The 11,328-nt window shown below is 35.8% G+C and overlaps 1 protein-coding gene across 2 annotated transcripts in view; it reads left to right on the top strand.

Annotated features, from left to right (window-relative positions):
- The window catches only part of LRP6 (LDL receptor related protein 6), a 140,960-nt gene that overhangs the window by 724 nt on the left and 128,908 nt on the right, over positions 1–11,328 (top strand). The window lies entirely within an intron of this gene.

The following is an 11,328-nucleotide window of genomic DNA, read 5'->3' as shown; positions in this document are numbered from 1 at the left end:
GTGTCCCTCAGTGTTTGTGAGCATGTGTAGCTGTGTGTTGGGGCAGGGAAGTTGAAGGGGGAATAATCATCATAGATATGGGAGAGATTTCTTTGTGCTCTTTTTTACTTTTGGAAAGTTTGAATACAAGGTGAGAGGGCTTCCCCCTCTCCCCACCTCACTCCTGCTTATTAGGTGAGGTTCCAGAGTCCTCTTAACTATTTTTTGCAACCTTTGTTACAGTTGATGATACTCCTGTTTGGGATATAGCAACCCTGGATGAGGACACACTTGGAAAGTAGTCGTGGTTTTCTGGCCCAGGATGTTTTCTAATCTTTGGTTAGGAATCCTTTGGATAGGTTTCCTATTTAGCCCTTGGCTAGTTCAGAGCATGCAAGTATTACTAGTTGACGTGAAGTGGGAAAGTCATCTTTCTGGAACAGGAACTTGAGCTAACATTTCATAGGCTCATTTGTTGAGCACCTGAGTGCTTGGTTTGTTGTTGGATGTCAGGAACTGTCTTAGGTTCTTTGCCCTTAAAATAACTAATATTCCACTATTCTTTGGTATTTTTAGCAGTTCTGTGAAACCGACTCGTGCTTTGTGGTTTTTATTAGCCCTCTACACCTCTTTTGCAAGATATTCTCTATCTTTTTAAAAAATTAGCAATGAAATAGTGATATTTCTGATGTCAATTAGCTGATGAATTTAAGTACTGATAGTTTGGTTTATATCTTCAGTTATTACTATTCTTGTTTTCACGTGACCCAGTTTTTTTCAAACTTGAGGCCTTCTATCCCATGCAAATTTATAGGAGTTAATATGACCGAATAAAATTTAAACATAAGTAAAATACGTTTACTCTGAACTTACTGAATTTTCATGGAACATAAAGATAGATAATGTGTTATGAATTTAACTGGGAATTTCTATTTGTAAAAATTTATTTTGGGGGAATAGTGAAAATATTATATTGGATAAACATCCTTTGTTTATCTTTGTACATTATTATTATTTACCTTAATAATTATGACTCAGACACATTTGCTTCTTCAAATGTAAGTTGTAGGAGGGCAGGGACCAATTAACAGGATGAGCATAGAACTTGGTGATATACTGAGTATGAGGTGTTTACTTAGATTGATATTACTTTTTTTTGTTGTTGCTGTCTGTTGACACAGAAGAATTTTGTTACATCCAGGAGAAGTAGTTATCTTTTTTGACTTGAATCTCTATTCTGTTTTAACAGAGGTTTATAATTCATCCGAAGTCCCATTTGTGATTTCATTGGCTTTAGGGAACTTCTGATTTGGAAACTCTGTCCACCTATGATGATCTGCAACCTCTGTAATTTACAATTAGTGCCCTAGTGCCTGGGGCACTAAGTGACTTGCCCATGTTCAACAGCTGTTATATGTCACTACTTTTGTGAAGGCCTTCCTAACTCCATGACCCTCTTTCCACTAGGCCCTGTTATATCTTTTTTGTGTTCACTTTGGGCTTAGTTTCATCAGTGTAGTACAATACTGATTCTGTTTTTTTAATATCAGAATTGTATTTTGATATATCTATTATCTCTACATATCTATATTTACTTATTTATCTATCCATCCTTATTCTAGTGTTTATGCTTTCTTGCTCTAAGACTGCTGTCTTGATCCTTTCAGTCATGGTCACTTATTCACAGCCTCTAACCTTGGACTCCAAATTTTGAAAAATATGATCAATCTCTTTACCTTTTCATCTAAGGAACTATGATCCTGGTGACCCTGTTTCCCAGCCAGGTTTTATTTCTAGCCCTATTTGGGGAAAGAGAACTGGCTAGAAAGTGGAGTGGATCTTTGCTGCCCCTTTGCCATGTTATGTGACAGGAAATCTTTCTATGTGACAACATTTTTTGTTATTTGTATTAATGCTTTTCCTTGTCGGAGTGGGAAGAATTAGAGGTGGAAGATGCTATTTTTTTCTTACAGCTTCATTTTCCAAGTGAGGAAACAGTCTTGGAGAGGTTAAGTGACACTTAAATGCCAATAGCTAGTAACTAAGGACTTAAACACTACATCATGCCACCTCCCAGAGTATAGACTGTAGTTGGAAAATTTCTTTTAGTTCTCTTTTGGTGTATGTTTATTCCATTTCATGAAGATTAAACATGGCCTGTATGCAGAAACATTTCTAATCCAAGTATTGAATGCTCTCTGATTTGGTTAATGTATAGAGGCAGCTAAACAAAATAAATTCTTTGCTCATTGTGAATGACAGTCTATGCTTAAATAAAAATGATTTATAGGTGGAAGGATAGTGATGGGATATGACCAAATTATTCATTTTAACAGAAGAAACTTTTAGTTTGGTTAAGGAATTACAGAAGTGACCCTCTGGAACAGATTTGTTCCTTAAAATTAAGTATTAATTTGGATTGAGAATAAAATTACTGTCTAAGTTTTTCTTTCACATTAGTATCAAGATGAGAGGTTGTAAAACTTTAGGTTTTGTACTTTGTTTTGTTTTGCATTGGGGAGGGAGAGAAAAATCAATGTTGAATGTAGTTTTCTTCCAATTCTTTCCCCTCTCTACCCCCCTCCCCCCATTGAGTCCCCTTCTAAGCAAGAGAAACAAGCAAAAACAAGAGGGTGGGGTGGGTTATATTTCATTTGTTTTTTTTTAGGACAAGCTTGCTTATTAAAATTATTTTAGTGTCTTGTTAACTTGAGTATAACTACAGACTTCTATTGGCCAAGTTTTCAGAGTTGGGTTTTTTCGTATTTTAGACTGAAGAGCTATGCTTTACTGCTTACTTTTTTTTCAGTTAACAAGCACTTACTTTCTATTTCCCATCCCCCTCCCAGTAAAAAACAACTACAAAATAAAAACCTCACTCCTGTGATAAATTAGGTATAGTCAATCAAAACCAATTCCCACTATTTTTCATTATTGTTTGTAACAAATTTTTTTTGTAGGGACCTGACCTGTTTTATTTTAAGTTGTAGACTGTGGAGTCCACGGGTAAATACAGTTAAGAACATCAGTTATTTTCATTACAATAAGCTTCCTTTGCTTTTAGTGTATGTATCAGTGTTGAAAGTTAGCTTCAAAAAGATTTTGGAATAAACTTCCTGAAGGCTAGACCAAGAGAGTAAAATGAGACTTTTAATTTGGAAACTAACTTAGAAAATTATGTTAAAACATTGATCAGCAAATAAGTAGATGTGTGTATGAATACAGATGATATAAGTAGACATTTGAGTTTGAACAGTGATTTTATTTTATTAAATTTTTTTCCGGAGTTGTATTATTTATACATTACAAACTTGTATATGTAGAAAAGTGTTGAACGGACAGAATTATTCTTTCCTGATGGTCACACACACACATATTTGTCTCTGTGATTTCATTAGAAGGGGGAACTTCCAAGGAGGACTGAGTACTTTAGGTCTGTAATTATTCAGTATTTCATAGTCTTAGTGAGTGGCCTGGGACATTGAGAGATTAAACTTCCATACATCAGAGGTGGGCTGGAGCTGTGTCTGACATCTTGAACACTGCTTCTCTTACCTTGACTCGCATGTCTCTGTATCTTGTATATGTCACTATTTTTTAATCCTATGATATTTAACGTAGTGTAAATGATTTTGAAAAGCTGTCGAATCAGTGGAAGGGATGGGAATATGGTATTTTCCTCCTTGCAAAATTAATACACCTTTAGAATCAACTACTTTATAGATTGTTTTTGAAATACTTAAAAAGAAAAATTTATTTTACTCTGTCTTTTTGGTTTTTGCTCAGCTTATTTTTTTAGAGGGGGGACCCTCTCAATCATCAGCATCTCTACCCCTCCCCCCATATGCTTTCTTTCCCTAGTACTTAAGTGTTTTCATACCAATAAATGGCATAAGGAATCAAGAATAAGAATGAAAAATAATAGCATCTTCATGTGTTATTTTTGGTGAAAAGTAATGGTACTGGTTAATATGATTCTACTGGCTCAAATGCAGTATACTTTTTCTTCTTTTTTTGATGAGCATATTGCTCATGGTCATGAGTGGCCATAGGATCATAGATCTGTCCATCAATTGATGGCTAGAAAAGACATATCTTTTTATAGATGAGGAGGCTTTCCTCCCAGAGAGAGGAAATGATTTGCCCAAGGTCTCACAATTAGCAATTTAGTGCAGCTGGGATTTGAACTGTGATCACAATGGAACTAATCTTGGGAAGAGAATTGGATTGAGAGAAGAAATGTGATATGACATGTTAATAGGAAATATGCAGTTGTTTTTTTTGTATTCTAGTGAGGGCGTAGATGGTGACTGATAATATATGAATAAGTTATGAATTTGCAAACATCGAACATTTTCTTAATATCACAAATTAAGTTTAGAAAACAAACTTATTTTAATGGATCTATCACCTAATTGACGTAGCTATTCTTTATAACTGTAGTACAGTTTGCAACCTATTCACAATTTTGTGTAGTTCTTATCCATGAATTCTCATAAATCTTCCATAGGGAATCCACCCAGTGTTCTAGGGATTTTATGCTAGGCTCTTGATGTTGGCTTTCTCCTTGGTCTTGCTATATGACCATCTTCTCTGGGAATTTATCTCTTTGGTGATACCTTTTATATTGCTGCATCTGTGCAATTTTTCTTCAGTGGCACTTTGTTACATACTCATATTCACCTTTACATTGCCTTTTGGTTTACCTGCCACTTTAATTCTTGGAGGACTGTAGTATTCCATGACTAGCGGAATGTTAATGGTAAAAAGATGAGCCTTTGTTTCAGGGGAAATCTTAGGTTAAAAGGCACTGTACTGTTTCCAGAATGCTATTACAGCCAATTCTTTTCTTCTTATTTAATTCTGGGGCCAGTTCATTACCCATCTGTAATGCCTGGCCAAGACATATGTGTACTGGTACACAACTTTGGGCTGTCTGAATAACTGAATGTCTGGACAATAGGCATTTTTCATCCACTTAATATTTTCTTTGCAGATGGGCAAAGTAGGTATCATTTAGGAGATGTTGCCATCTTCCAGGTCTTGAGATATTGTAATTCACAAACAGGAGTATTTGGAGAATCTTACCATCCAAAGAAAATGCTTCTTTGATTTGCATTTTGTGCTGAACATTCTTTAGAACTGTGACAAACACTTTCAGCAGGTATGTCTCCCTGTTTTATTCTTAGTTGATATTAATAATAGAAGATTGAAAAACAAAGTTAATTTTGTTATTTAAGGAATCTTAAATTATAGTTTAACACATGCATGGGAAGAGAGCCTTTAAGGCTTTGCTGAATCAAATGCTTTTTTATAGTCAACCAATAATATACACAGTGGAATCTTGTATTCTTTGCACCTTTTGATCACTTATGATTGTAAAGATGTGGTTTGCTGTAGAATATCATTTCTAAAAGCCTTCCTGTTGCTACTATGCACAAACACTGCTAATTGCTGGATAAAAGATGCTCTTGAGACATGTGTATGTTATTCTCATAAATATTTTGTTTTTGTGTCTTTGGCACCTAATTTAGTACCTGGCATATAGAACATGCTTAGTAAATGCTCTCTTAATTGATAGAAAAATAAGCATATAGGCTAGTAGTTATTTTTTTTTATGAGTTGGCCTTTTTTTGGTAATAAAATCTGATTTTTTTCCTCAGAATCTTTATCTTCCCCCTTTTCAAGCTTTTATTTTTACATTTTTATTTATTTTAATTTAACCCCTACATAGCATACATAGAGCCACCAGAAGAGGATTCTGTATTAAATTGTCAATCTCCCTTTCATACCACTTGTTTTAAATTCTACATGTTCCTTTTTTGAATGTTTATTTCAAAACTCTCCAGCTTCTCTGCATGTTTCTGAACTTCTGTTCTTGTCTGTGTATTTTAAAAGCTTTTTTTTTTAACATTACTGTTGCTGTTCTCCCCATTTCCTCCTTCCAATTCTCCCATTAAAAAAAATCCCCCAAAAACAAGAGGAGGAAAGAAAAAAAATCCTTTTAACAAGCATAGACAAAAAACGAACCCACATGCTGACCATGTATCTTTCTATACCTTGTGTCTTTGAGGAGGTAACATAATTCCTCATAGGTTTTCTGGAGACATAGTTGGTCATTATGTTGATCACAGTTTTTCCCAGTTTTTAAGTCTTCAAAGCTTTTTTCTTTTTGAAGCATCATTGCCTTTGTGTAAACTGTTCTCCTGGTTCTTTTCAATTTTTTATTCATCAGTTTGAGATTCTTTGAGATTTTTTGGCATTTTTTATGACACAGTAAGAAAACACAGAGTTTATTTTAACCATACCCAATTTGGCTAAGAAGCAATCTAAGGCACAATCTTAGATTCTTTACTTTTTAATTCTTTATTTTTTCTCCTATTTATTATATTTTTTTTCATAGAACAAAGATGTCTTTTCTTTTGCTTCCATGTTTTTTCTTCAGTATTTTGGTTGGGGTGGGAGGAGTGGGGAAATGGATCCCATTTGTGAAAAATGTGTCTCAGTCTGTATCCTGACCAGCACCACTCTGTCAAGAGGTGGGTGGCATGCTTCATTACTGGTCCTCCAGTATTGTAGTTGGTTGTTGCAGTCCTCAGAGTTCTTAATCTTTCATAATAATATGAATACTATATAACATTTATATGGTACTTTATGATCATCTCATTTTATCATCACAATGACCCTGTTGGGTAGGTGTTATTATTACTTCCTTTTTATTGATTGGAAACTCAGACCGAAAACCCAGAATCACACAGCTCCTTAAATGTAAGAGAGTATTAAACTCAGGTATTTTGACTCTTCAAGTCATTTGCCTTTTTTTATGTACTGCACCATTTAGCTGATCATAGTTTGTCTTTACAGTGCTATTATTATATAAAGTATTCTCCTGGTTCTTCCTAAAACTCTGCATCAGTTCATATAAACCTTTCCATGTTTGTGTGAAATAGTCCCTTACTTAATTTCTTATGGCATAATATTCTGTTACATTATATGCCATAATTTGTTGAGCCATTCCCCAATTATTGGTACCCTCTTAGTTTCTAATTCTTTGCCACCACACACACAAAAAAGAGTTGCTCTAAATATTTTGTATGCAAGGGTCTTTTTTCTCTTTCTCTAATCGTTATACCCCTCTTCCCCCAATCCCTGTGCAGGAAGTTTGATTTGCTTTTGGTTATTTCATCCCTATTATTATCATCCTTCTTAATGTCCCCTCACCCATCTCCCAATCCCACTTGTTCTCCTGTTGATTTTGATATATTTCTGTATAATAAATTCTGTGAGTACAACCCTTTTATGTCCATTTCAGTTAAGAATGGGGTTCATCTGATGCGGACTCTTCCTATTGCTTTCTCCATTTTTGTATAGTTTTCTTCTAACATACTCCAATTATGAGAAATAACATTTTCCACTCTCTTCTTTTTCTACTGTCTGTTATTTTTACTGTCCCTATTTCCTCTCAAAACAGAAACAATATACCCTAGTTCACCTTTATTTCTTACTTAATTTCCTCAGTACCCTTTGAAAGGCATTAAAAGCTTCAAGAGATACTTGTTTCTTCTTTCCCATTAAAATGTTAGCAGTACATCATCATAGAACCCCTTCCACTTGCTGAAATAATTTTACCTTTCAGAGTCCCTTTTTACTCTTGAAATGTTTGCATTTCAAGGTTCCTATTCAGCTCTAGTCTTTTAATCAGAAATGCTTAAAAGTCTTCCATTCTATTAAAGATACACTTTTCTCCTGTAGGATTGTGCTAAGTTTTGCAGGTTAAGTTCTTAATTGTATTCCATAACCTCTCATTTTTGGTAGAAGAACTTGTATAATCCTGATTTGGTTCCTTGGTGTTTTAACTGCTTCTTTCTAGATGCTTGAAGAATTTTTATTTTTTTAACTAGGAGGTCTGGGGGCAGCTAGATGGTACAGTAAATAGAGTACTGGCCCTGAAATCAGGAGGACCTGAGTTCAAATCTGGCCTCAGACACTTAACACAAAAGCTAGCTGTGTGACCTTGGGCAAGTCACTTAACCCCAATTAACCTCCACAAAGGGAAAAAAAAACCCAAAAAACTAGGAGGTCTGGATTTTGATTATGACATTCCTGTGAATTTTCCTTTTCAGGTTTCTTTCAGGAGGTGATCATTATATTCTTTCTAGCTTCACTTTTACCTTTGTTTCTTTTTTTTTTTTTTTAAAGCAGTTGGGGTTAAGTAACTCGCTCAAGGTTACACAGCCAGTTATTTCTGGGTGTGGTGCTGAGTATCAGAGCCCAGATTCAATCCCAGGTCATCCCGACTCTGGGGCCGGTGCTCTTCCTCACTGCTCCACCTGGCCACCCCTTTACCTTTGTTTCTAATAGATCTGAGCATTTTTCATTTGTGATTTCTTGAAATACTGTGTCAAGTCTTTTTCTTTAAATCTTGAATCTTAAAAGGAGTCTGGTGATTCTTAAATTATTTATTCTTGACCTGTTTTCCAGGTCAGTTTTTATATGTCTTACATTTTCTTCTATTTTTTTCTACTGATTTTTGTTCTAATATCTATGTCTCATAGAGTAATTGATTTCTGTTTGACTTATTCTGTTTTTGACGGTCAGTTACTTGGGTAAATTGACCACTTTTTCTTCTAATTCTTTTTTCCAGTTTTTTCTGGAGCTTTTGTACATTTTTAAATTTCTTGCTTCTTATAGATATTCAAATAGTCTTTGTGGGAAATCTCTGTTTTCCTTTGAGTCAGTGCTTGTAGTTCTTGCGGAATTGCCATCTTTTTTGGGGGAGCACTCTAGATTTGCAGTATTATTATATACTGGTTAGTGTTGTCAACTTTTAGTTAGTTAGTTGTTAGTGCCCTGGGTAACACTGGTCACCTAGACTTCTTTGATTGGCAGTTTCTAATTGCCCCTTTTCTTTGACCTTGTTTTTCTAACCCCTCAATACCTTCAACACTCCCTTCCTGAAGCTCGGCTGTTGCAGAATATATGCCTTCTTGCTGTTTCCCTTGGTTAAGCTCTCTAAGAATCCCCTTCAACCCTTCTTCCCTCTTCATCCCTTCTGAATAAGGCAGTGTGAATTGCAATTCTTCGACCCTGAATAAATGCCTCACTTTATTTACTGATTACCAAGTTGGTCTGAATTTTTCCAGGTTGACATCGTCTTTACTTATTACTTTACCTTTACTTAGTAAATTGGCTTTTTTATTTTTTGGCCAGGACCAGGCCCCTACACTCTTGCTGAACTTTGGGTAGGGTGGTTGACCCTCCTTGTATGTACTTTGGGCCCATTAGGTTCTTGTTCTGACCTTCCTCTCTTGGAGGTCCAGATTGATGTTGTCTTAAGGGCATCTAAGAATGGAGTGTTAGAGACCTCAGAGCCCTTGGGCCTGGGATGTCACCATCTGAGTATTGAAGCACTGAATTGGTCATTTTCTGGTGCTGCTCACTGGGACTTCCACCCACCCTACTGCCTTCTTATCCCCTTGGTCTTTTTCAGTTCAACTTAGCTTTCCTCTTAGTCATCTTTCATATCTTATCTTTCATAGATGTGATTATGTCATACCTTGCAATAAAAATCTTCAGTTGTTTCCTATTGCGTCCTGAGAAACTTAAGGTTCCTTTGGATCATAGAATAATAATACATGGACCTAGCTGGAAAGGACCTTAGATACCATCTAGTCTAGCCCCCTTATTTTATAGATGAGGAAACTGAAGCCCAGGGAGGCTTTAATTACTTGCTCAGGGTAAGCATCTGAGCACTTGCTCTCTCCACCGTACCATGCTGCTTCTCTTCACAGTTTTTGTTTGGCATTCTTCTGCAGTTTAGTGCTGTATTCTTTCCAACCTTATCTCATACTTTCCAGCCTTTCAGTACCCTTTTCTTTAGAAAATTTTAAAACTCAGCATCTTCCCATACATACCCTGTTCTTTCCTTCCTTATACCTGGAATCTCCTTCTCCCCTGTGCTATTCCCTAAATTTGGAATACTTTTCCATCTTCAAATCCCACCTCCAACATGTCTGCTCTAATGCTTCTTCTTGGTAATGAGTTTTTCACTTTCAGATTTAATTCAGTGCCTTCCTTCTTGCCTCTTATGCACTTCACATATATTGGTTTTTTTTTTATCATAATTTGTGTGTGTGTGTGTGTGTGTGTGTGTGTGTGTGTGTGTGTGGACTATTCTTCAAGCCCCATGAGTTCAGGGAATATGTAATGAAATCTGTCTTTACTAGAACTAGCCTAGAGCTTTGTATACAGGAGGCTCTACTTATTTTGAATCTAATGTGGAATGAGAAGCTATCTAATTGGTAATGTTATTTCTAAACTTTACCAGTCAACAGCTTGATACTTAGTTTAGTTAGCTTTCTTTGGAGGGGGGGAGATAGGGCAATTGAGGTTAAGTGTCTTGCTCAAGGTCACATGGCTAGTTTTTGTATTAAGTGTCTGAGGCCAGATTTGAACTCAGGTTCTCCTGAGTACAGGGCTGGTTGCTCTATTCACTGCGCCACCTAGCCGCTCCCTTGATACTTAATTTAGAAGAATAGATTGATTCATTTTTAATTGATTGTGAGTAATAAGACATGGGAAACAACATTAGCAATTTGTTCTGCTATATTTGACAGTATTTTAGAATTGAATCATCAACAAATAGTTTTGGCTACAATTTGGGTGCAGGGTACCATACTAGCTGCTACAGATACAAAAAGGGATAAGGCATATTCTAATTTATAAGTGGCTTATTTAGGGAGAGAGGATATGTAAATTAAAAAGATAATATGAAATGCCAAATGAATGGTAGATATAATAAGTGTTTAAGAGTTCAGAGGAGGAAGAGATCACTGAGGGCTGGGGCAATTTGGAAAGGTGTTCCAGGGAAGCTTTAATATGAACTGGGCTTTGAAAGAATATTTTAAAAAATATAGGGCTTAAATAAACAAAGGCATTCTAGGAAGGGATACTTATTTGGAGCCAAGGGTTCTCATCACTTATTTTAATAGAATTTTACAGTTTACAAAGTACTTTGTATAAGCAGCCCTGTGTGGTGAGTTGTGCAGGGATTATGTTTATAATAAAATTATTTATACAATATTTAATTTGCACAAGAAGAAATTTAGAATCAGGTAGTTTTGAGTGAGTTGCCCTCAGTTAAACAGCTAGTACTTGGCAGAGCCCAGACTTGAACCCATTTCTTTTGGTACCAGGGCCAGTCATCTTATTGCACTGGATTTTCTCCTCTGGGAGAGTATTGGAAGAAAAGTAAATAAAGACTTGATTGTGAGGCCACCAGGCTCTTTGTAACATAGGCCTGTGTATCAGCAATGCCATATTCACAATGCCTATGGAGATTACAGATAT

The sequence above is a fragment of the Petaurus breviceps genome, unplaced genomic scaffold (assembly GCF_028583685.1).
Source record: "Petaurus breviceps papuanus isolate PSGF00001 unplaced genomic scaffold, PetGlider_PUasm1.0 470, whole genome shotgun sequence".
In the NCBI taxonomy this organism is placed as follows: Eukaryota; Metazoa; Chordata; class Mammalia; order Diprotodontia; family Petauridae; genus Petaurus; species Petaurus breviceps.
Note: the sequence above shows the minus strand (reverse complement) of the source record. Positions and strands in the feature narration are given on the sequence as shown.